Genomic DNA, 17,724 nt, shown 5'->3' with positions numbered 1-17,724 from the left:
TTCAGTTTGATGATTTTGAACCAGAACATATTCACATTAAAGAAGAAAGAAACAAACATTGAATAACCACTTAACCTATTCATCAGTAGGGTGTAACGATTCTCCAAATCCTTGATTGGATGCGATTTTCGATATTTTTTTCTTCTCATTCAGATTTAGACTTTTTTTTCAGTCTAGGATCATTGGCTTTATGTCATGATAATTTACCAATAATTGACAATTTTTTTAATTCCCATTTGATTATCTATGTGGTATCACAAGTGATATACATGTCCATCATTTGTTTGCAATGTACCACACGAAGGCCAAATTTAAATAATTTATTAACCATATGAATGTAACAATAATTGGAAACCAAGTGTAAAATGAAGGGAAGTCATAGAGAGTCATGTAGCTTTGTTTTGCTCTGAAGGTCCAGCTATCTGTTGTTAAGGCAACTAAATCTGCACTGACCTCCAATAACGTTATCATACATGGAAGGAAACACCCTTGTATAGTAAGATGTGACCTGCTTGGCATTTCGTAGCATGGTTCTAGTATGTTAATTAAATGTTAAAATTCACGGTTTTCTACCACTGAATCGGGTTCCATGTCTGATGTTATAAATACATCTATAGCACTAGTTATCACTGAGTTGAATTTTGAGGATTTTTAGCTCCAAATGACGGAAGGGTTGTCTGTGTTAACATAGTTGTTTTCTGATTATTTGAATAATCGTTGCAGCCCTAGTATTGAGACTGTTTATATATTATATTCCATTGATTAAGAGTTTTTTCCAATTATTTAACTTCTTTGTATACATTCTGAAAAAAGTGAGAAATGAGACTGATATTGGTTCTGATAATGAGATAATAATAATGGGTGGTGGTGCTGACATGTCAGAGGAGAGCTTACTGTTGTTCTATTGAACCAACATTTTTAGTCATCTTTTGACAGGCAGGTCAGTAAGGTTTTTGCATTTAAAGGTTCAAGCAGAATGAGTGGTCATCAAAAGTTAAATGGTGAGTTGCCAAAGATTATGCAAGACTTATGTTGTGTTACAGCATGTCAAATGATAAAGTTGGGCTTTTATGTCCAGACATAACCTATCTTAATGGGTTTGCTTTAGTAAAAATGTAGGTGCCTCATAAGATGGAGGAAAATCATTTCATTCACTTCTGTCACAGGTTTTGATGTGGATTGTGTGTGGAGGACTAAAAAGACAATGTTAAATAAGTCAGAATTGATCAGAAAATTATTTTTGTGTACTCCAATGCTTGTTTTTGTCTTAACCAGTGACACTTTGTTACAGTTATAGATGGATACAGCTGCTGTCATACTGTAACATGCATAACATACAACTAGGATACAATGCAGTTTGTCTAACCACCAAGATGTGTAGTTCTCAAACTGTGGTACTGTATGTGAGCTTCCTCTGGTGGTAGGAAGTTCTACTGTATATACTAAGGTATGTGATCGGAGTGGAGCTGAGGAATTTTGCCGAGTGTGTGGAAAATATTTTAATAATTTCAGTATTTTCTCAGGTGATACTTTGTATAATAAGTTGTGGCCTCTTCTGTAGCTTAGACAGATAAACCAGAGTCTGCTGGACAGTAGCTGGAAAAGGTTCTTCATTCTGAAAAAGATTTGTTCCCATTGGCATTTACAATTCCATCACTTACATGGACACAAAATGAAATGATCAGATTGTGGTGTAGAGTCTGAATTGACTAAGCTTTTATTCTGATTCCGTAAACATAGCTGGTATCATATAATGGTCACACCCCATCTCAGGTGATGGCTAGTTTTTGGACCGAGTTTGCCTCAAACATCTGCAGGCTGTCTGTAAGGAGTAATTTAAACCCGAACATGCCCTGCTGCGTCTCTTGGTGCCACTGGACTGAAACACGACAGCAGCAGCGAACACAATAGGACAGTGAAGGGCCTAATTATTGCCCCTATCATTTGCATAATTACACTGTTTTTCTGAAGCACGGGCAGTATAGAAATTGTAAATTGTAGTGGACTCGCTGTCTCTCTTTAGCGGAAGTCACATTTAAATGGAGCGAGCCTGGCTCTGCTATAGCCAGGCAGCCAGACAGCCAGGCTCAGGCACGAGGTCCCAATCATCCAGCCTCACAGACTGCTCATTCAATAGGATTTAAAAAGCCAACTGTGTGGAGAAATGAGAGTTTTTTTCCCCTTGAAATCATATGGAATTACAGTGCTGGTTGCATATGGGGGGAGCCAGTGGCAGGCACAAAAGCCCACAGGAAGCAGCTATTTCTGTGTGTTTTATTAACCCAACCAAGCAATTTAATTCTTTTGTTCGGGGGAGTTCTACTTCATTGATTAACAAAAGCGGGGATATAATTTTTTCAGCCCCTTTTGAAAAGCCTGAAATGTCAAGCCTTTTAAAGGAGATTATTCTGCCTGTGTGCGATGAATAGAGCCCAGAGTAACCTTTTGTCTACAATTAAATATTCCAGCATAAATATAAAAGAAAATCAGAGATGGGGAAGATTGAGTCAGGAGAGATTGGAGAGGTAGATCCTCTGCCCGATAGTGGCAACAGCCTGGCTCTAATTAGATATGCCAGGCGGGCTGTGAGCAGTCACTCTCCACAGCACGCCGAGAGAGGAGGCAGCCTGAGAGAGGACGACACAGGGACACCTATCTGCTCATCTGTCTGTCCAGCGCCTTCCTCTGGGCATCCGCAAGGTATTTCAGCAGACTTTTTGTTTTGTTTTCTAGCCGTTGTTTGTTTTCCTGCAACATCTTTTGCTGCCAGAGACGGAGAGTCTGAAAGGCAATGCCTTCTGGGAAATGCATAAACAGAAAGGGCTGAATATAATGAAATCAGAAAAAAAAGTTGTGAGTTTGTTTACGATTCTGAGGAGTGATTGGTAATGACAATGCGGTGCTTGAGGGACAGAGAGGGTTTTTAGTCACCGTAGAGACGGTGTCTGGTGAGATGAAGGGGAACGATATTAAGTTTTCATTTCTCTGTTTTGTGAGTTGCAATTGGACGCTGTGTCGACATTGTTCACTGAAGAGACAGAGATTTTTGCACTGTTGCTTTTAAATCCCTCAAAAGTTTTGTTGTCACGTGTGTTTGAGATCTTTTCCTACAGTTTAATTCCATTTGAATTTAAAAGTAAAGGAGATATAAGTACAGATGAAGGACAATCACTCTCCTGTTCATTAGTGACAAGTGTTTTGCTGCTGTCAGGTGTTGAAGGTTGGTGCTGTGACTTCGTCCCAGGGGATTATTTTCCTGTCCAATCATTTTTCTGCTGTGACTTCATAAGAATGACTCATTTCTGCCAATAGGCATTAAGCTCCTGTTGCATTTTGGACATGGTTTGAAGAGACACGTGTGATTTTTTTTCCCTTTTCTTCTGACGTATAAGTTCAGTTTCAGTCTGGAGCCACCTTTATGCTGTTCATTTTTTCTAATTATGTTATTCTAAATTATAGTTTTATAGTTTTTTCCTCTTCAATTCAAACTGAAACCTGACATTTTGAAGACGCCTTTTACTCTTGTTACATAAGTTGAGCACTTGGGTCTCACAGACGTGCTGTTTTTTTAATTTTATTCCACTGATAAATATTATATATTTCATGATTTTGTGATAAGTTGGGAGACTGTTGTGTGCTTGTTGTTTTTTTTCAATCAGGTTTGTCTGTCTCTTTACATTTCTAGTGTCAGTATAATGTTGATGTTGATGAACAGTAGAACAATTTTTCATTTTCTTTCTATTTTAATGCTCTCAGTCAAGTCACAAACCACCTTGTCTTAACATACCAATATACTGAGAAGTGTATGTGTGTGTCAGTTAATGTTTTTGTTATGATATGATTTCACAACAATGATGTGTAAGATAAAAGCAGCAAACTCCACATCCACAGAGAATGAAATGCTCTTTTTCCCCTTGGTTTTCTCACCTACAAAGACAAAGACAACAAAAGTCCACAAAAGTTTTCAGCACAGTTAAAACACAGATGTAAAGTTTGTTATTTTAATCACAAAACAGTTATATTTGTGTCATAGTCTGTCAGTACAAGTGCGGGAAAACCATAGAGCTGAAACAATTACTCGATTAATTGATTAATCGATTACTAAATTGATTGTTTCAGCTTCTTAAATGTGAATATTTTCTGGTTTCTTTGCCCCATATTACAAAGAAATCATTAAAAACGGAATCATTTTGGTCATCATTTCCAGGTTAGTTGCGGCTCTAAAAAAGCCACAAAAAAACTTTTTAATATGACACATTTGGAATAGTAACTTTTTATATCTTTATATTGCGAGAAAGTAACGTCATTGCGATTATCTTGGCTACAGTCACACACATTATTTTTACTGTGTGTGTCTTTTAACTGAACTTGACAGTATGTCACCTGTCCTGCCCTTGAACTTCAGTGACATTTGTGAACCTGTTGGACTAAAAGATAATACATTCTTATTTTAAACCAATGCGACATGTACTCATCTTTCTTTTAAATCCAGTTGAATCAATCCTAAATGTTTGCAGCTGTATTAACTGTTTAACCTGAACCCTGAAGTTCTGACTTGGAGCTCGCCCTCATTTTTTTTTAACCCCATTCCTAACATGGGTGCCTACTGTTTAATCTAAATTCTTATCTTAACCCTCAACCAAAAAGTGTTAATCCTAAACTAAGCCCTTCAAGAACTCAATTGCATCAAAATACACCCTCGATGGGTCGGTCCTCATAAGTACAGGACCACTACAGAGATGTTACCAACACACACACGCCTAATTCTAATGTCACCTCTATTTCAGCAGCCTGTTTCCTCCCTGGAGGTTTTATCAGAGCGTTGGGGAGCTGATTGGAGGCGACTGCAGTAATGACTGCAGGTCGTGAGGTCACAACCCTGTTATGATAACTCTAAACTCTGAGGTCAAAAGGCTAAACGGCAGCACACACCGACGGCTGATGATGATGCCTGATAACAGCAGGCATATTCTGCTTTGTTATTTTAGCTGTTTAAGCCAAAATCAGCTCACAACTTAGAATTGCTTTTTTAATTTTCCCCTTAGATAAGTTAGAAAAAAAGAGCTTAGATTTCATTTTTTAATTTTGAGTGGACAAATTTTAAGTAAATATACATATGTGTATATATATTTACATATATATGTGTGTATGTATGTGATATTTCCACCAGCTTGATGAAGAGACTCGCCTAAAAGTACACTAGCAGTTGACTTAAAAAAGTACGGCTACGGCTGCAACTAAAGATTATTTTCATGATTCATTAATCTGTCGATTGTTTTCCCAATTTATCAAGTAATTGCTTAGTTCAGGAAATGTCAAAAAAAAACTCAAAAACGATGATGTTTTCTCCACAAATCAAAAATATTCAGTCTGAGATCAAACCTCTGTTACAAGGAGCAAGTAAAACCAGAACATATTCACTACAAAGAAGCTGGGAAAAAAACCTGAGAACTTGTTTTCATTATTAAAAAAAAAAAAACCCATTCAAAGCAATTATAGACTTAAAACTTAATTGACGACTAATTTAGTAATCACTGCAGCCTTAACTTCAGTCTGTTGGTGTTATAGCTGCAATCCAGGGTTTTAAAAAGACATTATTTGGTTAAATCTGAAGCATTTATTTTGAAAACTCACATTTGTTCTGTATACTGTTTAACAAGGTTTTTTCATTTTGGCACAGCATTTTATTTTGTTGTCTGGGCAAAAGTAGGCAAAGCAAAGAAAATCCCCCAATACTTGCCCTTGTCCTTCCTCTACTACGAATACAATATGCCACAAAGCCTGTTTAAAAATGTAGTCAGGACCAAGAAAAACAGAATGGAAATGTTTTTTTTATTGTGTGTTACAACTTGACATGAGAGCAGACAGACATGCAGTGTAGTATATAGACAGACTGGCTTCTACAAATGGACAGACAGACATGTATAAATCTGGAATAATGCTGATTTTTGACTTTTCCCAAAGAGGACTGCCAGCCCGGCAGAAAGGAAACAAGAATTATTCAATCAAACACCTCTCCTTCCATATCCAGATTTGACTCCAGCCGCATAAAGCTGGCTGCATAATCCTTTTATCAAACCCTTCGATGGAATACTCTTATTGGAAATACCCAGTGAGAGAAATAATATTAAGGTCAGTTTTATCTCTGGTTTATTTTCTCCTTTAAAAAAAAAAAAAAAATCACCTCCTACTTTCCGTTTTTATCTTGAGACAATAATTACTTCAGGTTTTTTTTTTTTGCGGATGGAGACTCAACTGCTGATCATGAATGTTCTGTGACCACTGAGGGAATCTCTGGCCTCATCAGTAATAACAGGATGAAATTGTCCTCATTTAAAAAAAATGAGGACTGTTGGTAGCCTCTGTCAGACAGGTTGGCGGGAAAATGTAATGTGGTTTGGCTGGTGATGATGGCTGTTTGTATACATATCTGCAGATATGGGGGCTGCAAGAGCTGCCATTCTGTCATTTCAGCGTTTTTACAGCTGTATACTTGTGTGTGAGAGTGTGTTTTCCCAGGCTGAAACAATATTCTCCACTGGAAGTGACTTTAACAGTATTTGCTCTTCAGAAAAGGCTGCGACATTGATTAATTTCATTATCCATTCATCATTTTCTCAATTAATCAAGTGCTTAAAATGACAGAAAATGTTGAAAAATTAGGTTCTCAAATGTCTTGTCTTGTCCAAAAACCAAAATAAATCAGTTTTAAGGATTTGTGTCTTATACGGAGCAAAGAAAGTAAACAATATTCACATTTAAGGAGCTGAAATATCTGAAAGCTTGCTCCACTCAAACCGATGACTCAATTATAAAGATGAAGATTAATGTAGTAATTGATTAATAATCGATTAATCGAATAATCATTGTAGCCTTATTTTGCAGCATTAATTATTATCAGATACCTCAATTTTAAGCATAAAGTTTTAGTTACTAAGTTAGTTTTCAATATGTTTTTAGCAGGTGTGGTTAAAGCCCAGTTACCATATGAATTACATTTAGGGCAAAACAAGATGTTTGAGAACATTGATCAACATTTTTCAGCAATTAGTTGAGAAAATAACTGATTAATCTATTGTGAAGGGGTAAAAATACAAGGTTTAAAAAAAATTAAATAATAATTACATCTTTATATGCAACATTCATGGCATTTACATTTTAAAAGTAAAAATGTGTAAAAAAAAAACAAAACGTACAAAATTACTAATACTAATACTTTTCCTGTGACAATTTCAAAATAAAAGTCTTGTTCCGTTTTCCGAAGGCAAAAAACTGACCTTTGGTCTGTATTTACATTAACTTTGTAACGTGCTGCACAGATCCTCAGAATTATCCATTTAGTGTGAAAATATATTTAGATGTCCACTCTTGGTTTAAAAAGTGACATTCTGGGGTAACTGTTTCTGAGGTTGTTTCTCATCTTAGCTTCAGTTGTGTCGTCGATCTTCTCTTGAGCTGAGCAAGAGTCAACTTGACCAGAGGTGACCAGTGAGGACATCGCTGGCCAGGTAAAACTGGTTTGCCGGCCGCATGTTGCCCTTGAGTGCTGTTGATGCAGCTGTATTTTGGAGAGTAATGAACTGATCTTTAATTTTTTTATTTTAATATACTGTATATTCAAGGTCTTTTGGAATCGGTACAATTAAATGTTTAATCAGTTAGGGAGCATGCTGTTGACCAGTGGGTCTCAAATTTTTTACACCAAGTACCCCCTGAGAAAATGTTAGTTTTTGAATTTACACCGGCGTTAAAACACAGTGGTGTAAATAGGTCAGCTACAGACTCTCACAAGAGGCTAGAGGCAGATTTATTCCTAATATGATAATGAAAACGTGAAATTGTAACAGAAAGAAAAGCAGACAGAGGCAGAGACAGAGAGTAGGACTGTAGCTAAACCAGCTGTGTTTGTGTACAGTATGTCTTTGCAGTTTATTTTCTTGTCGGGGTGATAAAGTTGAAAGTGACATTTTCTTTATCACCTTATTCAGACTTTCATGTAGTATCTACAAGACAAATGCCATGTCCATTGACTTCTACTGTACTTTGTATTTAGGGCTAATTATCTAATGTCATTATTCTAAGTTGCTATATAGAGCTGCAACTAACGATTATTTTCATAATCAATTAATCTGTCGATTATTTTCACGATTAATCGAGTAATCGTTTAGTCCATATAATGTCAGAAAACGTTAAAAAAACGCTGATCACTGTTTGTTAAACCTGGAAATGATGATGTTCTCAAATGTTCTGTCCACAAACCAGAATGATTCACTTTTAATGATTTCTTTGTTTTATGGAGCAAATAAATGAAGAATATATTCACATTTAAAAAGCTGAAACAATGAATTATCAATTATTGATTTAGTAATCGATTAATCGAGTAATTGTTTCAACTTTAGTGCTATATTAAGATTTTGAACATATCTGTTTAAATCAACATGTTAGCATTATATAATAGCATATTAATATTACTGACATACAGTAATTAAGCTCAGAGTGCTGCTTTGCTGAAACACAGAGCTGCTAGATTTACTGTACAGTACTACTGACGCTTTTTCATTAGACAGTTCTAGCATTACTCTCGGCTTTACTTGGTATTTTGCTTTTCCATTAGGGATCGTACCTGGTGCTTTTTTGTTTTAGTACTTGCTCTGGCGTGCTGAACTGATACTAAAATGTGACGTCGACAAACTCCCTGCCACTGATTGGTCAGAGAGTGTCGTCAGTGGAAGAGTCACGAGCGTGACGTCCGACACAGGAATCAAACCCATTTTTATAAAACAGCAAGAGCGCTTGATCAAGCATATATAAAATATATAAAATGATGTCAGGACAGTGCTATGATGACCCCGCCCACGTTGAGGATGTACTATGAAGCAATAGAAAACGACATGTCTGATACCCAAACCGAGTAGAGCCGGGTCTTGGTAGAACTATACAAGGAATATATACAAGTGTCATTAGACACTTTGGCTAACTGTACCTGATCCTGTGTGTTTGACAGGTGTAACCATATGGGGACCACTTTCACAGTCTCACACTCTCAGACAGTAGAGCCGCTGCACAATGTCCGAGTCCAACCTCATATCAGACAGAAAGTGAAATTGCACAATGATAACAGTTCTGCCTGTGGAAGATGTCCAGACCGGGTGTTGTGTGCGATTAACCTCGGTGGAGGCTAACGTTTCATCACACTGATGGAACTGACACCGTTTGAGACCCGGTCATTCAGTCCGGGAATTAACTGACTTCTGTCCATTAGTGTCTCTGACCACAGTGGCAGTCAGTGTGATGACCTGGTAATGGGATAAGAAGTCACAGTTCACTCTGCTCCATATTTGTGTTTGTGCACTGAGGGTGTTCCAGAGAGTAAGCTGGAGACGCCACGTGTGTGTCTTCTTGTTTTTGTATCCCTTTGAAGGACACTTTTTCTAACATATACACTGACATTGTCACAGGACCAGTTGTCCTCCTAGAGACCAAAACCTGGTCCTAATGATGCAGAACGTCATTCTTTAGGAACTGGTTAAAATTTGGGCTAAGATTTGGATTGTGGTTGTGGCTAAGGTTCAGGATAAAGCTTAGTTTAGGTTGCCTGAATGAATGGAAATCAAACCAAGTGTCCTAAGAAGAATGGCTATGCAAACCTGTGAGTGTGTGTGTGTGTCTGTGTGTGTGTCTGTGTGTACAGACCTATAATTATCCGTCTAAGGAAAACAAGTACAGAGTGAGTGGTCCATTGTGGAAACAGGATTATAGCCTTTGAGGGAACAGAATGCTCTACGCTTTGTGTTATGTTTTCAAGTTCAGTCTGAGCTGTTTCATTTGAGAGGTGTGTGTGTGTGTATTATCAATCCCAAGGCTTGTAGTGTGTCCCATTTTTTTTATTAATTCCCTCCATGAACAGTTATATACACCTGTGAATATGCTGCTTTGTTGTCTTGGTATGTGACCCAGTGCAGGCCCCGGGGGCAGGCAGTTATTAATATGACCAATGCATGCAAACACACACACACAGATGCACACGAGCAAACAATCTCTTTCTCTCGCAATCAAACATCTCATTTAGTTTGTTTTGATCAAGGTGTACGACCCAGAGAGAGAGAGGGAGAGAGAGTGTGAGCTGCAGAGACAAAGCGCGTGAAAGAAAGAGAGAAAGAGGAGGCAGGCTTTTCTTCCTCAGAGTTCACCGTGTCACTTGTGTAAGAAAGCCGCCAAACCAATAATTTTGTCAAGTTCTTTTTTTAGCGGAGCGGCTGAAGCGTCTTTGGATTGCCACATGTATAAAGGCAGCCCGTATAAAGCCATTCACAGTGCTGAATGAACACGCCATCTGTGGGGCTTTCTTATTTCCTCTTCTCCTTTCTTCTCCTCCTTTTTCAAGCCTTGTAATCAAATTTGAGCAAAATCAAATGGCGGGAGGATAGAGGCAGAGCAGTGGGAGGGGGGGTGAGGGCGGGGGGGTTCAATGAAAGTACCTTTTGTTGGTCTGAAACGAGCAAGTAATTTACAAAATGCCCTCCCTTTGTGCAGGGGGCTAAGGGAAGAAAGAAATCAGTAGCTTTTAGAAGCTAGGCCTTGTGCTGCAACGGGCAAGATAATGAAAGCCGTCTTGTGTTTGTGGGCTAGAGAGCATCTCAAAGGCAGACCGGGCCCCGGCTCAGGGTTAGCATGGCTGCTGAAGAAGAAAAAAAAAATATCACAACACTCTCCTCTGTGTATGTGCGTGTATGTGTGTTTATGTTTGTGTGTTTGGCAAAGAGCGGCAAAACAGGACGGCTGTGCCCGGCTACTCTTGGCAGAGACACTCGGAGCATCAGACAGAGTTGTGAGATGCTGAGGAGGAGAGAAGAGGGAGCAAAGAATGGTTTCATCTGCACTGGAGGAGACTGCTGATCTCCTGTTACCTGTTGTCCCGTTGCAGGTGCGTGTGGCCGGCCTTGCACTCGGAGGTCCAACTCCTCCTTGGATGAGTGTAAAGGAGAGATGAAGGTGCAGCAGAGGAGGAGGAGGAGGAGGAGGAGGAGGTGGTGGAGGAGGCGAAGCACTCTGCAAGGATCATTGTGCTGACGGATTACGAGGCACATGAAGAGGATTTTATCTGACTGTTTTCATCCCCCTGTTCCTCCGTGTGAACGCCTCGGGACGAGATCACCTGACTGCGAGAGGACACTCCGTTTACCTGCAGGGATTATTACCTGAGTGACACCTGGGCAAACTGCTGCCGCGCTTTATTACAGGTCAGATCCTCTGGAATATTACTTAATTTCTAATTGTTGACTCTGAATAACAAGTCATTGAATATGATTGACACACACACAGTGAGACGCCTCCAGGCAGGTAATTTACCGTGCTCACCTGTGAGGAAGTCAGTGACAGTTTGTTCCACGTGTTCGAGATGTTGACAGCTGCATCACACAGAGAGTTCAGTTGGCTTCACTTCAGCTGCGATGTGGGAAAATGAGTGGCAGACATTGTTGGAATTGTAATAATCAACAAATTAGCCCTGACAACATGTCGCTATGAAGTGCGTTTCATTTCAAGTGTGTTTATGTCTGGCCTACAGACCTGCTCCCTGTGTACACCGAGTGGACGGAGTTTTCTTCCTGCCTCACAGAGACGGGTGAGTTTAAAACTATTTCTATTATACAATGTCATGTACACACACTCTGTCTCAGTCTAAAACAGTATATATATGTATCACTTTTACACATTTGTCTCACCTTATACTTTTTCTCTTTATGTATTTTTCTGTATATCTTCAGTCATGTGGCATCTGAATTGCTTGAATGGGATTAAATTAAATTAGGTTAAGTGCCTGAAGAGTGTGTAGTTTACACCATTAATGAAACGTGTGCGTCTCTAACTAAGTTTGTGTGTCATAACTGCAAAAAAAACAACAACTTCTTTTTCTTAAATTCATAGATTTTGGTGCAGTAGTTTGTCTTAGTTATTGTCACAACATGCAACTGTTCCTTCAGTACCTGTTGGTTGTCAGCATCACGCACAGCTGGTTCAGTCTTCTATCAGATTTAGTATTTTAGCTTTAACCATATGATAATGTACAAAGAGGTCTCTCACCATATTTGTTATCTTAATCTCATAATTTAAACATCTTTTTGTGAAGATACAACTAATTATTCAAGTGTGCAGGGCCAAACTTCAGCTAGTGGAATGACAGTTTTCACAGTTTTGTTTTTAAGTTGCTGAAAAAATATTGTGGGATGTGGAGAAGCAGGAAGTACCCAAATCCCCAAATTGACTCTCGGGTTGTTTATTGCCGGTCAGACTACATCCGTGCGACTGTTATGACGCGGTGAGATGTCACGCAGGAAATGTCAGATGATGTCATCACTTGAGAAGAGAGAGCGTGCTGGAAACCCACAGGTTAAACGAGCAGTGCGGCATGCGTGTCAGTTGGAATTCATTATTGAAGTCATTTCATGTCGGGCTGAACAGTCCATCTTTTTTTTCAGTTTGAAACGACACAATCAGCAAATCAGAAAATGCTACACCTTTTTCTCCCTTAACTTGTGTAACAAAGTGCTATAGGATAAGTGTTGTTTGGCTGATCTGACCGAGGGTTTATACTTAACTGTTAATGGGTTCAGTAAGGGGAAATACTTACATTAAAATATCAGTATATGACAGGAAAATGCAATTATCTTCTCCAAATTAAAATGAAAACCATAAAACTATATATTCATTTAAAAATATGTGAGGCAGCATTTGTCTATTATTCTAATCATTGTGTATTAAGTTGTAATCAGATTTTTCTGTAAAGTAGCCGATGAGACACTACAAATAGACACAATAACTCCATTGTTCTGTTTTTTGTCTCGATTTTGCTCGATAAATGACCGAGATGACTGATGAGTCTTACTTCTCAGCCACTATCATTACAACAAAACACTTCCAACATTGTCTTTTTCACTGTGTAGATTGGAATGTGCATTTAATATTTTATTTTACTAGATGTTCCTACTTTTATTCTTTTTTATTTAAATATTTATGAATACAAATTGGGTGCAGACTAGGGTAACTTCATTGAGAATTTAATTTATCTAGTAACTTATATTTATTGTTTGAAAATGAATCTTTGAATTTCAGTCAAATCATAAATAATTTCAGATTATTTTCTATATTATTTTCCGTGCAAAATGTACACACTGTATATCATCCTCTAAAATTTCTATGGGACGTTTACTACCTTCTGCTCACAACAGTAGTCAAACAATGAATAATTATAAACCATTTCACTTATCAATGATGAAAGTTGATTTTGATTTGAGAAGGACAAGAAGCGATTGTTTTTGTCAAGTATAGTAAATTCTGGGTTACCATAGCAACACAGAAAAACATTTTCTAGTTGTTTCTTTGCTTTCATGCAGGACTTAAACTTTCTAGTAAATATGACAGCACACACAAGAAGAAAAGAGACGGTGGACACAATAATCTGTTAACGACTAATGGCCAAATGTCACTTTCAGCAAAACATGTCATTATTTTTCATATATTTAACCCTTTCTGTTGATTTTCTGCCACTAATCTGCACCAAAGCTACATGAATCAGCTGCATTAATATGTGACTCGTTTAAATTTATGTCAAAGACAAGACATTGTTATTCAAACATACACACCTGTAGGTCAGAGTAGAATAATACAGTCAATCAGGATCAATCAATTTAACAAATCAACCTTACTGATATTTTATTTTTCAAGGCTTTAGACAAACGGGTAACAAACGTATAGATATTAAACTGAACCAACCTTCAATTCTGGTTTTTGGAGAAGGTATTTCATTCAGTGAAGGTGATTTTAATGTAATGGATGATAATGAGGACAATGCAGTGTTAATTCATCTATTTTCTAACATCTCTGACATCTTGATAAGTTTGCTTTAACAGAAGCCTGGTTTGAATATCTGTTCACAATCAGATTTGACCCAATAATTCAGTAATTAAGTAATAAGTTGTTGCAATAAATATATTTTATAAATGAGTGTTGCTTACCGCACAACAGTGTGATATAAACGCCAAAAATATGAGTGGAAGTAAAAGTCTGTTGGAGTAGATTTCGCTCCACCTAAGTGTAACCATCACACGCCAAGTAATTTCCCATTCCTTTTCTTTAAAAAATAAATAAAAAATAAAAAAATACTTTATTGAGGGGAACAATAAACACGAGCTGTATTCAAATGAGCTGAATCCTCTAATGGGTTATTGAAATGTCAGAATTTGCACCGCAACAAATACGCTGGTTAAAATTCAATTGGAACAGAATGAGTAATGAGCTATCTCACTGTTGCCACATCCTAACAGGCAGAGTCTCTGTGGGTCTGGAGGGTCACAGTCACTTAGTCACAGTCACACAACATGCATCGCTGCCTTTATTGTTGCCAACAAACCAGTCCAGGTGTGTGTGTGTGTGTGTGTGTGTGTGAAATATTCAAGCCTTGTTTTGCTTTAGCTTGATTTTTTTCTATCTTTATTGAGGAAATATAAAACTGTTCACATTATAATATTATTGTATTTTCAATTACCCTTTAAAACAGGATTCTCCATTGTTATTAACAGTTGTGCATATTGAGTCACAGATATATTTCCCTTTTATACTAAATCTGTAAAGTGTAAACATTCTGTTTATTCTGACTTTTCATCATTTAAAAAATACAGCAGCTCCTCAAAAACTACTGTTTCATCCTGGACATCAATAGCTTGAGAAGCTGCGGTCACATTTTTGTTTCTGCTGACCTTTTTCTCACTGAGGTTTTTGAAAAATAAATAAATAAACAAGTATAGTACACTAAGTAGGAGTTACAGATTCATTAAAATGTTTTTACATCTGCAGTAATCTTGTTTTATTTACAGGATATTCCTGTAAAGAAGTGTCAAGCTTAATAGATGTGTGAAATGTACGATTTTTAAAGTTTGTAGTGCATTTACTCATCAGGAGGTTGGTTACACCTGTGTGTAGTACAATGCACAAGGTTTTTGGAAACTGGCAATTTAAAGTCTGACCCTCTATTTCAAAACCTAGTAACCCTGAACAAGTTTAAATCTCCAGTGTAGAATTTGGTATTTTTGGATAGTTGGATTTTAGTATTCTGAATGTGTGCTTTACATGAGCAATATTCAATGCTAGTGTCACTAACCCCCTCAGATTTACCTGACACCTTATCCAGCCTTCTATCCAGCAGTGCCCGTTGTGATCATGTGGTCTCTGCGTGTTGGATGCATGTAGAGCCCACATGATCACAACAACAGCGTGTGTGTGCTACTGCTATTTCAGAGGTTAAACATTTTTCTTTAACCTCTGAAATCAGAGACTACGAAGCTGCACAGTCAGCTAGCCGTTAGCACCACGCTAGTTCATCCTGAGGCAAGCTGCTAAAACAACACTATTTCATAAACCAGCGCCTCCTGTCGACTTTCAACAGCCTCTGTTTATTAATTATACCCCAAAAACCAGCCATGCCAAGAGCTTTCTGTGTTTTAAATGTGTGTTGAAGCTCCACACTCGGAGCTAAGTACGTCTGTGGGGCCGGGCTCGGGGTTTACCTGCGGGAAGAGTCACTCACCCTGTGTGGGTTGGGCTTATCCAAAATAGTGAAAACAAGGGGGGTGTTCTCTGAAGACAGCCCCATTAGCACTTGGTACTTTCCTCCTGATGAAATTAACCATAGACTGTCTATGGTTAATTTCATCAGAAATGAACATGGCAAAAAATCAAATATTCTTTTGTTGAAGGTTAAAATTTATGTAACGCATTGGTCAATAATAAATGGGTCTGTTTTTCCTCATACCTACTGTTGCTGACTATTGTTCTGTGTTTAAGTAATATTACTTGATCAAGCCTTTTCTAACATTTCACACTACAAAATAAGTAATTAAAGGATGTGTGATTCGTGCTGATATCTTATCAGATTGATATTGGCCAATACTCAAGGCTGCAATATCGGTATCGTATCGGAAGTGAAAAAGTTGTATCGGGACATCCCTAGTTCTATGTCAACACTTGTTTCACTTCAGAGTACCTGGTGATAATTCTTAAACCTAAAGTTTGCTGCTGTTTCACTTTACTTGTGCGGTTGTTATTCTTCCACCACTTACCGGCGTAGATAAGTCTTGCCCACTGCTCTGTGCCCGGTTTGTGTGTGTGTTCACTACTGGTGTGTAAAAAAGATGAGTTAAATGCAGAGGGCAAATACTCTAGTACTAATTGGTGTGCAAAAAGTTATTAATTCTAATTCTAAGGTCTCCCGTGTAAAAGAGATCGTTGATCTTTATGGGACTAAATAAAGTAGAGATGGGAATCACCAGCAATATTACAATGATATTTATATACGATACGATATTAATAATCACTAGCAATAATGTATTGCTAATCACAGTATTAATGTAGTGAGAGTAAGCACTTGGCACCATCTAGTGGACTGAAATCTCAATAGATTTTTTATGCTAGTCCACAAAACGTTTAATGTTTATGTATCAGTTAAAAATGTATACACAAAATATTGCGATATTTCACTCTATTGATTTTCCCCCGACCTCTACGAAATAGAAAAGATAAGAAATATAGCTGAAAGTAGGTTCATACTGTTTGTTTTTTAGACATTCATGTTAAAACTATACCTGACAATGGCAAATGTTAATTGAATATAAATAAATATGTTCCAGCTTCATTTTGTCCTTTTATTTAAACCCTTAGTTTTCTTCTTTTTTTTTTTTAGTGCCATATGTTGTTTCTTTTTTTTTATTCAATCACAGTGGCATTATGCTTATTAAATCTCATGGGTTATTAATCTCTGCGAGGTTAGCAGGGTGCTGTGACCCGTACAGCTCCCCGAGGACCCTCTAATAACTGCTGATGGGCTGTTAAACTGGTGGGTGGGACCTGAGATGCTGGATGGTTGGGTCTCACCACCAATTACAGCTCACCGAACAGGCAAGACGGATGATTTCATCTGTAATCTGTGAGTGTGTGTGTGTGTGTGTGTGTGTGTGTGTGTGTGTGTGCGCGCGCGCGCGCAAGTGATGAGAGAGTGCACCTGCATGTGTGTATCTGTCATTCTGGCTCCTCTTCCACCCAACTAGCAACGTACAGGCAGTCATTTGCAGCAGCAGCAGCCAGTCATTACGCCCGTCATTTACTCTGTCAACTGTCTGACCCACTGATTTGGACGGCCTCTCTTCTTAACCTTTGATCTCTACTCTACTCCACACGAGCTGGAGTGCGAATTAGTTTGTGAAGCGCTGGGCAATCGTGTGTAGGTTTAATTAAATAGGAAGTAGAGGAGATGCATCTTTAATACTATTCTATCCACCTGTGTGCTAATGGGGTACTCATGTTTAAATGTATTAAATCCTTTTGCAATATTGTTTTGCAATAACATTTTAATAGTTTTTCCTTCCTTCTTGTCCTTCCTTCCTTCTTCCCTGTGCATAAAATCAACACGTGGACATGATGAAAGACCATAAATATTACCTTGTCTTCAAGACTGACATTAATGGCAGGGTACTTCAAGTGAGGCCTGTTATAAAACATGCATTTTCCTGCATGCAGGTAAACAAAAACAGTATGTGAATGAGAACACCTGTATATTCTAGTGATCACAAAAGAGGTTGAGCTGAAATTTCACTCACTAGCATCAAGTATCTTGTCATTTGTTTGTATAGTAGTTGTGTGTATGTGTATGTGTGCGTGTGTGTGTGTGTGTATATT

General features: G+C 37.9%; 1 long non-coding RNA gene across 1 annotated transcript in view; it reads left to right on the top strand.

Moving 5' to 3' along the window:
- The first annotated feature begins 11,042 nt into the window (after positions 1-11,042).
- Positions 11,043-17,724, top strand: part of LOC122780759 — a 153,728-nt gene continuing 147,046 nt past the window's right edge. The window contains exons 1-2 of the long non-coding RNA XR_006361731.1: positions 11,043-11,240; positions 11,567-11,623. This is a non-coding gene — a long non-coding RNA (uncharacterized LOC122780759). The remainder of the gene's footprint in view (positions 11,241-11,566; positions 11,624-17,724) is intronic.

This window comes from Solea senegalensis, linkage group LG14 (assembly GCF_019176455.1).
Source record: "Solea senegalensis isolate Sse05_10M linkage group LG14, IFAPA_SoseM_1, whole genome shotgun sequence".
NCBI lineage: Eukaryota > Metazoa > Chordata > Actinopteri > Pleuronectiformes > Soleidae > Solea > Solea senegalensis.
Note: the sequence above shows the minus strand (reverse complement) of the source record. Positions and strands in the feature narration are given on the sequence as shown.